The following is a 15,836-nucleotide window of genomic DNA, read 5'->3' on the forward strand; positions in this document are numbered from 1 at the left end:
CTCGCCTAAGTTTGAAAAAATCCTACCGAGTGGAGAGCAATCCTCCCACTTGGAGGCTTTGCTGCAGTCTGGTACTCGCCTGAGTTCTCTCACTTAGAGACTTAGCTACAGTCCGGCACTCGCCTAAGTTTGAAAAAATCCTACCGAGTGGAGAGCAATCCTCCCACTCGGGGGCTTAGCTGCAGTCCAGTACTCGCCTAAGTTCTCTCACTTAGAGACTTAGCTGCAGTCCGGCACTCGCCTAAGTTTGAAAAAAAACCTACCAAGTGGAGAGCAATCCTCCCACTCGGGGGCTTAGCTGCAGTCCAGAACTCGCCTAAGTACGAAACACATCTCATTCCTCAAGGACGACGAGGGGCAGGTCGACTGCCACCTTCTCCTGGGGAGCTTCGCCACAAATACAGTGCGCGATTCATCCCGCTCTACAGTAACAAAGTGCGGGTCGACTGCCGCCTTCTCCTGGAAGAGCTTTGCCACAAATACAATGTGCGCTCCGTCCCACTCTGCAGTAATAGGGTGCGAGTCGACCGCCGCCTTCCCCTGGGGAGCTTCGCCACAAATACAAGACGTGGGTCGACTGCTTCCCTCCCCTTCGGAGCTGCGCTGCGAATGCAAAAGTTGTCTCAAATGAAGAATGGGTTCACTCAGCAGGAGATTCATAAAGATATTCAACGGTAAACCAAGTTCGGGTAAATTCCAAAGATTCCAAATCACAGATCGAAGTACTCGGGCATACAGCCCGAAAAAGTTTAACGGTTACAAAAACCACTCAGCATTCCGAGGCAAATTTAAGGTGGGACATAAGAGTTTGTTCACTCCGAGGGAGGAGGGCTGGCAGGCTCGACGAACTCATCCAGGTCGACGCCGTCGGCTATCCGAGTGGCTGCAGCAATGAAAGTCTCCATAAAGGTTCGGAAGTCATGCTTCTGGGTGTTGGTGACCTTGATTGCTGCCAGTTTGTCCTGTCGCACCTCCTTGCAGTGGACACGAACCAAAGACAGAGCCACGTCGGCGCCACACCGAGCAGCAGACTTCTTCCACTCCTGCACTCAGTCAGGGATTTCATTTAGTCGAGTCATCAGGGACTCAATATCATTTTGGAGCACCGCCTCTGGCCAAAGTGCCAGGTCAATCCGCGACATGGCGACCTTCAGTCGAGCCAAGAAGTCCACAGCACTGTCGATGCGAGATTCCAGACGGAGCAGATTCATGGCAGTTTCATCTTTCACAAGAGAGTTGATTGGATCAAAACCTGGTTCAATCCGCCCAGTCTCCTCTTCAAAGTTCTGGCAAAACTCTGCATTCACGATCCAAGGATAAGTCAATTTTTGTACACTGAGTCGACACAAAAAAATTCAGTCGGAACAGAATGTGCACCTTCAAGCTTGATGAACAACTTCTTGGCAAGACTTCTCAGATAGCTCTCCAGATCATCCCTCCTGCGAGCAATGCCTTCCATTATCTCGCCCTGGACGAGATTCGCCTTCTTCCAGCGCGAGCACTCCTTGTTGGAGGCATTCAGAGAGGTCTTCAGCCTGGTATTCTCTTCTTCCAACTGGCCGACCGAAGCCAGCTTCTGTTTGGCCAGAGCGGTCTTGTCGTTAGCCTCCTTACGAACAGCGGCCAAATCCTGATCCTTCTTCGCCAGAGCTTCTCTCAGTTTTTTTTGCAAAGGAATGATGATTGATTCAGATATAGCAGAAGGGTACTCAAGCCTAAAACTGACCAGTCGACAAACTTGTCTTACCCGCGGCGCCGTCTCTGACCTTTTGCAGCTCTGTCCTGGCCAGCTCCAAGTCAAGGTTCAGTTGAATCTGCTGCTTCTCCAAGTCAGCAAAGCGAGCTCCAAGATCACAAGATTTCTGAAATCAAAGGGGAGAAGTTATTTTTATAGCAAAAAACAACAAAGGCAATAAATACTAAGACTACGGTCGACTGCCCGCAGTCCACCATAGTCTCGGGGACTACACCCAGTGGGTGCACTTAGCGTGCCCCCACCGATTGTGATCCCACTTGATCGGCCCGCCGAAGTCGAGTCCAAAAAAAGGGGGCAGAAAGAGAGAAAGTAGAGCTCAGATTACAGTCGACTGCCAGCAGTCCACCGTAGTCTCGGGGACTACACCCAGTGGGTGCACTTAGCGTGCCCCCACCGGTTCTGATCCCACTCGACCAGACCGAGTGGAAGAGACAAACTACCAGTTTGGTTTATACATTCGGCAAAATACAAAGACTATAGTCGACTGCTAGCAGTCAACCGTAGTCTCGGGGACTACACCCAGTGGGTGCACTCAACGTGCCCCCACTAGCCCAAAAATTCAATCGATGTACCCAGTGGGTGTACAGATGCAATGGTTTTCGGAAAAAATCTTCAGGTAGCATATCCTAACAGAACAAGCGGCGACCAACTAACCTGAACATTGCTCTGGAGAGCCGAGCTGGCATCATAGGCGGCTTGGCTGGCGTCCCGCACCGTCTTCATCTTCTCCATCATAATGCCCGCCTGGCGTATGGCTTCCCTAGCAGCATTCACCTCGTCCTCTGGGACATGATGGGTCGCAAAAAGTGAAGGCGGGTCGACAGGGGCTCGAGCAGTCGACGAAGAAGGCAAGGCACTCGATAGTGGCTCGACGAAGGTAACAGAACCCCGATTGACGTCGCCAGTGTCCTGAACGACTGGATCCGCCCTCGGCGTCGACTGTAGCGCCTCACTTACAGGAGCTCGCCTATTCTTCCTCGTCAAAGGCCTCTCGGACTCTTTATCATCATCAGCGAGGTCAATAATGTTGGGAGCTGTGCAAAGTTCAATTGCCAAAATCACGTCACCCAATGATGCACATTGCAGATGAATCAACCGAGTAAAGATAGTATGGCAGAAATCATACCCGGATTAGAAGTGACCGCATCCTCCATCACCTCATCATCATCCCTGTAAGCTGAGGTCCCGGAAGTGGCAGCGCTGACAATTCCAAAGTTCGTCCAGTCAAAACAAGAAAAACAAACATCGCAGAGCGCCGAGTGAATACAAAGAGAGACACTCACGCGGAGGCGACGGGGATATCAATCTTGATCTTCGGCAACGCCTTCCGAGTCCTCGGCTCTACAACTTTGGGATGCTTTGGCACCTTCTCAGTCGGGGTTGGTGAAGAGATCCGAGGGCACTTCAAAGACTGACCAGCTTGAGTAGTTGCCTTGTCGCGGGCACTCGGCCGTTCTTGGTCAAGCTTGGATCGCCTCTCCCTGTGAGGGGGTGACTCGACTTCTTCTCCATCACTTGAGCCGTCGCTTCCTCCATCCCCTTCACCATCGGAAGTCCACTCGCCACTGTCGCCGCCACTCGCCTCGCCTTCCAGTGCTTGCTCTTGCTCCTCGTTGGGCATTGAATACATTTCAATAATAGCCTGAAAGGAAGCAGGGAGAACAAAGTCAGTCGACACAATATAGTCAGCTGCACGAGTGAATTCAGATTACAAGCAAAAACTCAGAATCAGACCTGCTCTGGTGCATGAGATTGGTCGAATTGGGGAACTCTCCTAGCTCCCCTGGGATTGTCCTTGTTCCCGGTAATGCCCGACAGCCACTTCTCCAGTGTGTCGTCGTCGACCTCCTCCGGGTGGATCCGAGTGGAGTCTTCAAGACCCGAATACATCCACATCGGATGGTCTCGAGCTTGAAGAGGCTGGATGCGTCGCTGAAGGAAGACCTCCAAGAGATCCATACCAGTGACCCCGTCACGAATGAGCTGGACCACTCGATCAACCAACAGCTTCACGTGCGCCTTCTCCTCCGGGAGCACCTTCAATGGGGAGGGTTTCTCCACTCGGTCCATGGTAAAGGGAGGGAGGCCAGTCGATTGCCCTGGCGTTGACTGGTCTTTACAGTAAAACCAGATCGACTGCCATCCACGAACCGAGTCAGGAAGAATAATGGCCGGAAAGGAGCTTTTCCCTCTCGTCTAGATGCCAAGACCCCCACACATCTGGATCACTTGGGTCCTCTCATCACTCGGATTAGCCTTTTTCACTGTCTGGGAGCGACAAGTGAAAATATGCTTGAAAAGACCCCAGTGAGGCCGGCAACCCAGGAAATTCTCACACAAAGAAATGAAAGTGGCGAGATAAACGATCGAGTTGGGGGTAAAATGGTGGAGTTGTGCCCCAAAGAAGTTCAGAAACCCTCGAAAGAAAGGGTGAGGAGGCAAGGAAAATCCACGGTCGACGTGGGTGGCAAGAAGAACACGCTCACCCTCCCGAGGTTGCGGCTCAGATTCCTTCCCCGGAAGCCGCGCCGAGTCATAGGGGATCAGCCCCCCTTTGGCCAGGTCGTTGAGGTCTTCTTGGGTGATCCTCGAGTGGATTCAGTCACCCTGGATCCAGCCCCTCGGCAGGCCGGTCTGCGAGGAAGATTCGCCCCAGCTGGTTGCCTTCCCCTTCGACCTCGCTATCGCCTTCTTTGCCCGCTCCAGAGCCGCCGTCTTCTCCTTCGCCATTGTCGCCGGTGAGACGCGTACAGAGTGGTGATGCTGGGGCGAGAGCGAGCGCAGCGGAGGGGCGTGAAGAGGAGAAGAGGAAATGGGAATGCACTGTTTGGGAGACCCCGGTCCAACGCCTTATATGAGTCTGCTTCCGAGTGGCTGACGGGTAGGCCCAGGTGACTGTTGGAAATATGCCCTAGAGGCAATAATAAAAGGATTATTATTATATTTCCTTGTTCATGATAATTGTCTTTTATTCATGCTATAATTGTGCTATCCAGAAATCGTAATACATGTCTGAATACATAGACACCAACATGTCCCTAGTAAGCCTCTAGTTGACTAGCTCGTTGATCAACAGATAGTCATGGTTTCCTGACTATGGACATTGGATGTCATTGATAACGAGATCACATCATTAGGAGAATGATGTGATGGACAAGACCCAATCCTAAACTTAGCACAAGATCGTATAGTTCGTTTGCTAGAGTTTTTCCAATGTCAAGTATCTTTTCCTTAGACCATGAGATCGTGTAACTCCTGGATGCCATAGGAGTGCTTTGGGTCTACCAAACGTCACAACGTAACTGGGTGACTATAAAGGTATACTACGGGTATCTCCGAAAGTGTCTGTTGGGTTGACACGGATCAAGACTGGGATTTGTCACGCCGTATGACGAAGAGGTATCTCTGGGCCCACACGGTACTGCATCATCATAATGAGCTCAAAGTGACCAAGTGTCTGGTCACGGGATTATGCATTACGGTACGAGTAAAGTGACTTGCCGGCAACGAGATTGAACGAGGTATTGGGATACCGACGATCGAATCTCGGGCAAGTAACATACCGATTGACAAAGGGAATTGTATACGGGGTTGCTTGAATCCTCGACATCGTGGTTCATCCGATGAGATCATCGAGGAGCATGTGGGAGACAACATGGGTATCCAGATCCCGCTGTTGGTTATTGACCAGAGAGCCATCTCGGTCATGTCTACATGTCTCCCGAACCCGTAGGGTCTACACACTTAAGGTTCGGTGACGCTAGGGTTGTAGAGATATAATATGCAGTAACCCGAAAGTTGTTCAGAGTCCCGGATGAGATCTCGGACGTCACGAGGAGTTCCGGAATGGTCCGAAGGTGAAGAATTATATATAGGAAGTGCAGTTTCGGCCATCGGGAGAGTTTCGGGTGTCACCGGTATTGTACCGGGACCACCGGAAGGGTCCCGGGGGTCCACCGGGTGGGGCCAACCATCCCGGAGGGCCCCATGGGCCAAAGTGGGGAGGGGAACCAGCCCATAGTGGGCTGGTGCGCCCCCCTTGGCCCACCCCATGCGCCTAGGGTTGGGAACCCTTGGGTGGGGGGGCGCCCCACCTGGCTTGGGGGGCACTCCACCCCTTGGCCGCCGCCCCCCTAGGAGATCCCATCTCCTAGGGCCGGCGCACCCCCTAGGGGGCCTATATATAGGGGGGGGAGGGGGCAGCAGCACCCTTGAGTCTTGGCGCCTCCCTCTCCCCTGCTACACCTCTCCCTCTCGTAGTAGAACGGCGAAGCCCTGCTGCGGTGACCCCTGCATCCACCACCACGCCGTCGTGCTGCTGGATCTTCATCAACCTCTCCTCCCCCCTTGCTGGATCAAGAAGGAGGAGACGTCACGCTGACCGTACGTGTGTTGAACACGGAGGTGCCGTCCGTTCGGCGCTAGGATCTCCGGTGATTTGGATCACGTCGAGTACGACTTCCTCATCCCCGTTCTTTGAACGCTTCCGCGCGTGATCTACAAAGGTATGTAGATGCAATCCGATCAATCGTTGCTAGATGAACTCATAGATGGATCTTGGTGAAACCGTAGGAAAATTTTTGTTTTCTGCAACGTTCCCCAACAGTGGCATCATGAGCTAGGTCTATGCGTAGTTCTCTTTGCACGAGTAGAACACAATTTGTTGTGGGCGTAGATGTTATCAACTTTCTTGCCATTACTAGTCTTATTTTGCTTCAGCAGTATTGTGGGATGAAGCGGCCCGGACGAACCTTACACGTACGCTTATGTGAGATCGGTTCCACCGACTGACATGCACTAGTTGCATAAGGTGGCTGGCGGGTGTCTGTCTCTCCCACTTTATTTGGAGCGGATTCGATGAAAAGGGTCCTTATGAAGGGTAAATAGAAGTTGACAAATCACGTTGTGGCTTTCATGTAGGTAAGAAAACGTTCTTGCTAGAACCCTATTGCAGCCACATAAAACTTGCAGCAACAATTAGAGGACGTCTAACTTGTTTTTGCAGCAAGTGTTTTGTGATGTGATATGGCCAAAGTTGTGATGAATGATGAATGATATATATGTGATGTATGAGATGTTCATGCTATTGTAATAGGAATCACGACTTGCATGTCGATGAGTATGACAACCGGCAGGAGCCATAGGAGTTGTCTTTATTTTTTGTATGACCTGCGTGTCATTGAGAAACGCCATGTAAATTACTTTTCTTTATTGCTAAACGTGTTATCCATAGTAGTAGAAGTAATAGTTGGCGAGCAACTTCATGGAGACACGATGATGGAGATCATGATGATGGAGATCATGGTGTCATGCCGGTGACAAGATGATCATGGAGCCCCAAGATGGAGATCAAAAGAGCTATGTGATATTGGCCATATCATGTCACTATTATTATTTGATTGCATGTGATGTTTATCATGTTTTTGCATATTGTTTACTTAGAACGACGGTAGTAAATAAGATGATCCCTCATAATAATTTCAAGAAAGTGTTCCCCCTAACTGTGCACCGTTGCGACAGTTCGTTGTTTCGAAGCACCACGTGATGATCGGGTGTGATAGATTCCAACGTTCACATACAACGGGTGTAAGACAGATTTACACATGCAAACACTTAGGTTGACTTGATGAGCCTAGCATGTACAGACATGGCCTTGGAACACAGAAGACCGAAAGGTCGAGCATGAGTCGTATAGAAGATACGATCAACATGAAGATGTTCACCGAAGTTGACTAGTCCGTCTCACGTGATGATCGGACATGGCCTAGTTAACTCGGATCATGTTATACTTAGATGACTAGAGGGATGTCTATCTAAGTGGGAGTTCATTGAATAATTTGATTTAGATGAACTTAATTATCATGAACTTAGTCTAAAATCTTTACAACATGTATTGTAGATCAAATGGCCAACGTTTTCCTCAACTTCAACGCGTTCCTAGAGAAAACCAAGCTGAAAGACGATGGCAGCAACTATACGGACTGGGTCGGGAACCTAAGGATCATCCTCATAGCTGCCAAGAAAGATTATGTCCTACAAGCACCGCTAGGTGAAGCACCTGTTCTCCCTGCAGAATAAGACGTTATGAACGCTTGGCAGACACGTACCGATGATTACTCCCTCGTTCAGTGCGGCATGCTTTACAACTTAGAATTGGGGCTCCAAAAGCGTTTTGAGAGACACGGAGCATATGAGATGTTTGAAGAGCTGAAAATGGTTTTTCAAGCTCATGCCCGGGTCGAGAGATATGAAGTCTCCGACAAGTTCTTCAGCTGTAATATGGAGGAAAATAGTTCTGTCAGTGAGCACATACTCACTATGTCAGGGTTACATAACCGCTTGACTCAGCTGGGAGTTAATCTCCCGGATGACGTGGTCATTGACAGAATCCTTCAGTCGCTTCCACCGAGCTACAAGAGCTTTGTGATGAACTTCAATATGCAGGGGATGGAAAAGACCATTCCTGAAGTATTTGCAATGCTGAAATCAGCAGAGGTAGAAGTCAAAAAGGAACATCAAGTGTTGATGGTGAATAAAACCACTAAGTTCAAGAAAGGCAAGGGTAAGAAAAACTTCAAGAAGGACGGCAAGGGAGTTGCCGCGCCCGGCAAGCAAGCTGCCGAGAATAAGCCAAAGAATGGACCAAAGCCCGAGACTGAGTGCTTTTATTGCAAGGAAAGTGGTCACTGGAAGCGGAACTGCCCCAAATACTTAGCGGACAAGAAGGCCGGCAAAACGAAAGGTATATGTGATATACATGTAATTGATGTGTACCTTACCCGTACTCGTAGTAGCTCCTGGGTATTTGATACCAGTGCAGTTGCTCACATTTGTAACTCAAAGCAGGAGCTGCGGAATAAGCGGAGACTGGCGAAGGACGAGGTGACGATGCGCGTCGGGAATGGTTCCAAGGTCGATGTGATCGCCGTCGGCACGTTACCTCTACATTTACCTACGGGATTAGTTTTGAACCTCAATAATTGTTATTTAGTGCCAAGTTTGAGCATGAACATTGTATCAGGATCTTGTTTAATACGAGATGGCTACTCATTTAAATCCGAGAATAATGGTTGTTCTATTTATATGAGAGATATGTTTTATGGTCATGCTCCGATGGTGAATGGTTTATTCTTAATGAATCTCGAGCGTAATGCTACACATATTCATAGTGTGAGTACCAAAAGATGTAAGGTTGATAATGATAGTCCCACATACTTGTGGCACTGCCACCTTGGTCACATAGGTGTCAAACGCATGAAGAAGGTCCATGCAGATGGACTTTTAGAGTCTCTTGATTACGAATCATTTGACACATGCGAACCATGCCTCATGGGTAAAATGACCAAGACTCCATTCTCAGGAACAATGGAGCGAGCAACCAACTTATTGGAAATCATACATACTGATGTGTGCGGTCCAATGAGTGTTGAGGCTCGCGGTGGTTATCGTTATGTTCTCACCCTCACTGATGACTTGAGTAGATATGGGTATGTCTACTTAATGAAACACAAGTCTGAGACCTTTGAAAGGTTCAAGGAACTTCAAAGTGAGGTTGAGAATCAACATGATAGGAAAATCAAGTTCATGCGATCAGATCGTGGAGGAGAATACTTGAGTCACGAATTTGGCACACACTTAAGATAATGTGGAATAGTTTCACAACTCACGCCGCCTGGAACACCTCAGCGTAATGGTGTGTCCGAACGTCGTAATCGCACTCTATTAGATATGGTGCGATCTATGATGTCTCTTACCGATTTACCACTATCTTTTTGGGGCTATGCTTTAGAGACTGCCGCATTCACTTTAAATAGGGCTCTGTCAAAATCCGTTGAGACGACACCATATGAGTTATGGTTTGGGAAGAAACCTAAGCTGTCGTTTCTAAAAGTTTGGGGATGCGATGCTTATGTCAAGAAACTTCAACCTAAAAAGCTCGAACCCAAGTCGGAAAAATGCGTCTTCATAGGATACCCTAAAGTAACTATTGGGTATACCTTCTACCTCAGATCCGAAGGCAAGATCTTTGTTGCCAAGAATGGATCCTTTCTAGAGAAGGAGTTTCTCTCGAAAGAAGTAAGTGGGAGGAAAGTAGAACTCGATGAAGTACTACCTCTTGAGCCGGAAAATGGCGCAACTCAAGAAAATGTTCCTAAGGTGCCTGCACTGACTAGAGAGGAAGTTAATGATGATGATCATGAAACTTCAGATCAAGTTGCTACTGAACTTCGTAGGTCCACAAGGACACGTTCCACACCAGAGTGGTACAGCAACCCTGTCTTGGAAATCATGTTGTTAGAGAACGGTGAACCTTCGAACTATGAAGAAGCGATGGCGGCCCCGGATTCCGACAAATGGCTGGAAGCCATGAAATCCGAGATAGGATCCATGTATGAAAATGAAGTATGGACTTTGACTGACTTTCCCGTTGAGTGGCGAGCCATAGAAAATAAATGGATCTTTAAGAAGAAGACAGACGCGGATGGTAATGTGACCATCTATAAAGCTCGGCTTGTCGCTAAGGGTTATCGACAAGTTCAAGGGGTTGACTACGATGAGACTTTCTCACCGGTAGCGAAGCTGAAGTCCGTCCGAATCATGTTAGCAATTGCCGCATTCTATGATTATGAGATATGGCAAATGGACGTCAAAACGGCATTCCTTAATGGTTTCCTTAAGGAAGAATTGTATATGATGCAGCCGGAAGGTTTTGTCGATCCTAAGAATGCTGACAAGGTGTGCAAGCTCCAACGCTCGATTTATGGGCTGGTGCAAGCATCTCGGAGTTGGAACATTCGCTTTGATGAGATGATCAAAGCGTTTGGGTTTATGCAGACTTATGGAGAAGCCTGCGTTTACAAGAAAGTGAGTGGGAGCTCTGTAGCATTTCTCATATTATATGTAGATGACATACTTTTGATGGGAAATGATATAGAGCTTTTGGACAATATTAAGGCCTACTTGAATAAGAGTTTTTCAATGAAGGACCTTGGAGAAGCTGCTTATATATTAGGCATCAAGATCTATAGAGATAGATCAAGACGCCTCATAGGTCTTTCACAAAGCACATACCTTGATAAGATATTGAAGAAGTTCAATATGGATCAGTCTAAGAAGGGGTTCTTGCCTGTGTTGCAAGGTGTGGAATTGAGCTCAGCTCAATGTCTGACCACGGCAGAAGATATAGAAGAGATGAGTGTCATCCCCTATGCCTCAGCCATAGGTTCTATTATGTATGCCATGCTGTGTACCAGACCTGATGTAAACCTTGCCGTAAGTTTGGTAGGTAGGTACCAAAGTAATCCCGGCAAGGAACACTGGACAGCGGTCAAGAATATCCTAAAGTACTTGAAAAGGACTAAGGAAATGTTTCTCGTTTATGGAGGTGACGAAGAGCTCGTCGTAAAGGGTTACGTCGACGCTAGCTTCGACACAGATCTGGATGACTCTAAGTCACAAACTGGATACGTGTATATTTTGAATGGTGGGGCAGTAAGCTGGTGCAGTTGCAAGCAGAGCGTCGTGGCGGGATCTACATGTGAAGCGGAGTACATGGCAGCCTCGGAGGCAGCGCATGAAGGAATTTGGGTGAAGGAGTTCATCACCGACCTAGGAGTCATACCCATTGCGTCGGGGCCGATCAAACTCTTCTGTGACAACACTGGAGCTATTGCACTTGCCAAGGAGCCCAGGTTTCAGAAGAAGACCAGGCACATCAAGCGTTGCTTCAACTCCATTCGTGAAAATGTTCAAGATGGAGACATAGATATTTGTAAAGTACATACGGACCTGAATGTAGCAGATCCGTCGACTAAACCTCTCCCTAGAGCAAAACATGATCAACACCAGAATTCCATGGGTGTTCGATTCATCACAATGTAACTAGATTATTGACTCTAGTGCAAGTGGGATACTGTTGGAAATATGCCCTAGAGGCAATAATAAAAGGATTATTATTATATTTCCTTGTTCATGATAATTGTCTTTTATTCATGCTATAATTGTGTTATCCGGAAATCGTAATACATGTGTGAATACATAGACACCAACATGTCCCTAGTAAGCCTCTAGTTGACTAGCTCGTTGATCAACAGATAGTCATGGTTTCCTGACTATGGACATTGGATGTCATTGATAACGAGATCACATCATTAGGAGAATGATGTGATGGACAAGACCCAATCCTAAACTTAGCACAAGATCGTATAGTTTGTTTGCTAGAGTTTTTCCAATGTCAAGTATCTTTTCCTTAGACCATGAGACCGTGTAACTCCCGGATGCCATAGGAGTGCTTTGGGTGTACCAAACGTCACAACGTAACTAGGTGACTATAAAGGTATACTACGGGTATCTCCAAAAGTGTCTGTTGGGTTGACACGGATCAAGACTGGGATTTGTCACTCTGTATGACAGAGAGGTATCTCTGGGCCCACTCGGTAATGCATCATCATAATGATCTCAAAGTGACCAAGTGTCTGGTCACGGGATTATGCATTACGGTACGAGTAAAGTGACTTGCCGGCAACGAGATTGAATGAGGTATTGGGATACCGATGATCGAATCTCGGGCAAGTAACGTACCGATTGACAAAGGGAATTGTATACGGGGTTGCTTGAATCCTCGACATCGTGGTTCATCTGATGAGATCATCGAGGAGCATGTGGGAGCCAACATGGTTATCCAGATCCCGCTGTTGGTTATTGACCGGAGAGCCATCTCGGTGATGTCTACATGTCTCCCGAACCCGTAGGGTCTACACACTTAAGGTTCGGTGACGCTAGGGTTGTAGAGATATAATATGCAGTAACCCGAAAGTTGTTCGGAGTCCCGGATGAGATCCCGGACGTCACGAGGAGTTCCAGAATGGTCCGGAGGTGAAGAATTATATATAGGAAGTGCAGTTTCGGCCATCGGGAGAGTTTCCGGGGTCACCAGTATTGTACCGGGACCACCGGAAGGGTCCCGAGGGTCTACCGGGTGGGGCCACCCATCCCGGAGGGCCCCATGGGCCAAAGTGGGGAGGGGAACCAGCCCATAGTGGGCTGGTGCACCCCCCTTGGCCCACCCCATGCGCCTAGGGTTGGGAACCCTAGGGTGGGGGGGCGCCCCACCTGGCTTGGGGGGCACTCCACCCCTTGGCCGCCGCCCCCCTAGGAGATCCCATCTCCTAGGGCCGGCGCACCCCCTAGGGGGCCTATATAAATGGGGGGGGGGAGGGGGCAGCCGCACCCTTGAGTCTTGGCACCTCCCTCTCCCCTGCTACACCTCTCCCTCTCGTAGTAGAACGGCGAAGCCCTGCTACGGTGACCCCTGCATCCACCACCACGCCGTCGTGCTGCCGGATCTTCATCAACCTCTCCTCCCCCCTTGCTGGATCAAGAAGGAGGAGACGTCATGCTGACCGTACGTGTGTTGAACACGGAGGTGCCGTCCGTTCGGCGCTAGGATCTCCGGTGATTTGGATCACGTCGAGTACGACTTCCTCATCCCCGTTCTTTGAACGCTTCCACGCGTGATCTACAAAGGTATGTAGATGCAATCCGATCACTCGTTGCTAGATGAACTCATAGATGGATCTTGGTGAAACCGTAGGAAATTTTTTGTTTTCTACAACGTTCCCCAACAGTGACTCTGTCAAATCCCGTAACGATCGCGCATGCGGTACGTGGCGAAAAAGGCGGCGCGGGGATCGAGGCATCTCCGCTCTATCCCATCCGATTACTGCGGCCTCCCCCGTCCCGCGCGCTTCCCAAAATTCGGATCCCACGAAATCTGTAGGCAGCAAACAAACTTGTCAGACTAAAAGATCTCCTCCGCACCGTCACTCGAAGCTTTACAAGTGAAGAAACTCACTCGATGAAGAATTAAGAATGGATCAAGGCAACTGAAAAGGAAGTTGTTGTCATCACTCAGGTCCATTGATCCGGAACAAGATATGCTCACGACATGAAAAATGAGTCGGAGAGGTTCTCAACTCCTTCCCCACTCAAACCTCGATCCATTCGGGGGCTAATGATGAAGCTATGTACCTAGGGTAGGGTCATGGACCTGTCCTAACTGCCCTACCCAAGGACATCTCTAGAAGAAACCACCTTTCAATCGACTTGGAGGTGTTCCACTCGACAGACTCGAAGACGCTCGACCAAGAAGCAATCACTCGACCAAGATCCAACCACTCGAGGAGACCTGAAGTCACTCCGCACGCTAACGGTCGATCATTAAGTAGCTTTTATGGTCATCATAGCACTTTATTACTAGCGTTACCAGTAACGCCCTGCCTTAATGTACATTGAACCCTTTGTAACATGGGCTGGCCGGGGTCCTGGCGCACTCTATATAAGCCACCCCCTCCTCCGAGACAGGGGTTCACACCTCTGTCACTCATACTCATATAATCCAGTCGACCGCCTCCGGGCTCCGAGACGTAGGGCTATTACTTCCTCCGAGAAGGGCCTGAACTCGTAAACCTTGCGTGCTTACAACTTCTCCATAGCTAAGATCTTGCCTCTCCATACTTACCCCCTACACTACTGTCAGACTTAGAACCACGACACTCGGCCTTGTCGTCAGTGTGTGACCTCTGTGGCAACCGTTCGCTCCACACTAGCCTCTTCTTGTACCCTGGCAACCGTCCACCGCCTCTTCGCATTTCTCTCTCGATTTGGAACTGCTGTCGCACGCTCTTCCTCCTTCCATTTGCCTTCAACCTTCCTTCTGCCATTGTTCGATCATCTTCTCCATGGAGGGAACAGGCCTGAAATGACCCCGTTATTCTTGCCCCGGTCTGAAAGATGACGTGGTGGAGGAACTCATTGATTGGTGCGACGTCATCACCTTGGCTAGCATGGCAGGTTCGTTCAAGACCATTCTCGACTCAACTAATAACATCATTACAAGCAACCCAAGGGTCCAGGAGTGGTTTCATCTCCCCTATCTTCTTCACCATGACCCCGCTGACTGGCATGGGGACGACGGAACCCTCACCTTGTGCAAGTTGATGCCGCTTGATAATGATACGTCTGATGTTAAGATGCCATCGCTTGAGGGCAAGGCTTGGGCAGACGCAAATGGAGATTGGGTTGTTTGTATTGGGTACAACTGCGAGTGGGAACTTGTGAATGTGTACACTCGTCACCGGGTTCCACTTCCAAAAATCTCAGACTGCCCAGAGGTTGAGTACACCGGTATTCTATGTGAGTTCAAATACGATCATGGTGACTATCATCTACGGAAGATAGCAATTTGTCGAATTCCCAACTGCTCTTGGGATTACACGAACTATGAAGTTGTTTCTATCTCCGACAAGCTTGTTTCCGTCCTTACTTCCACGCCTCGATGGATATGTCTCAAAAATCAATTTCTGTACACGGATGAGTACTGTGATGCAATTCAATATGGGGATCTTGTGTTTGCTGCCACCACTCATGGCACTGTTTTTGCATGGAATCCTGATGCTTTCGGTACGTTTGTCTTCCACCGTAATTATAATTGTTTCATCCACATGCATGCGGGTTAGCTAGTTTCCCTTTACTAATTAACCTTCTTGTGTTTCCAAGGTCCTGTGAACATTCCACCACCTATACTTGAAAGTTTTTATAACCATGGGGGAGATGACGATGCTGATGATCACTAGCATGAGCACGAGCAGGACCCATATAGTCAGTGGCGCCTAGCAACTTATTTCGATGGATCACCTCTTCTTGTCTGTACACAGGGCACTGCTAATGTTAATAAGGAAGCATGTGTTGTCTCGCATGGTCGCACTCTCTAGACCTATTCCAACATCCGTTGCAGGGTATTCGGGATGGATACTAGTGTACTAGCGCCAACACCTTCTTCCTGGTTCAGTATTGGAAGTCTTGGAGGAAATTCACTCTTCCTTGGACAAAACTACCAATGATGGTGAAAGGCGATCCAGCTGCTGTTGACACAACGTTACTACCATTTATGAGAAGCAACTGTATCTATACCTTGGACATTGCTATGCTTCCCTACCATCCCAATATTTGTCCTGACATAGACTGCTCCAGCCTGGATGATCAGTCCTGCATTGGTCTCGAGATTGACAGTAGCTGGCCC

The sequence above is a fragment of the Triticum dicoccoides genome, chromosome 7A, assembly GCF_002162155.2.
Source record: "Triticum dicoccoides isolate Atlit2015 ecotype Zavitan chromosome 7A, WEW_v2.0, whole genome shotgun sequence".
Lineage (NCBI taxonomy): Eukaryota > Viridiplantae > Streptophyta > Magnoliopsida > Poales > Poaceae > Triticum > Triticum dicoccoides.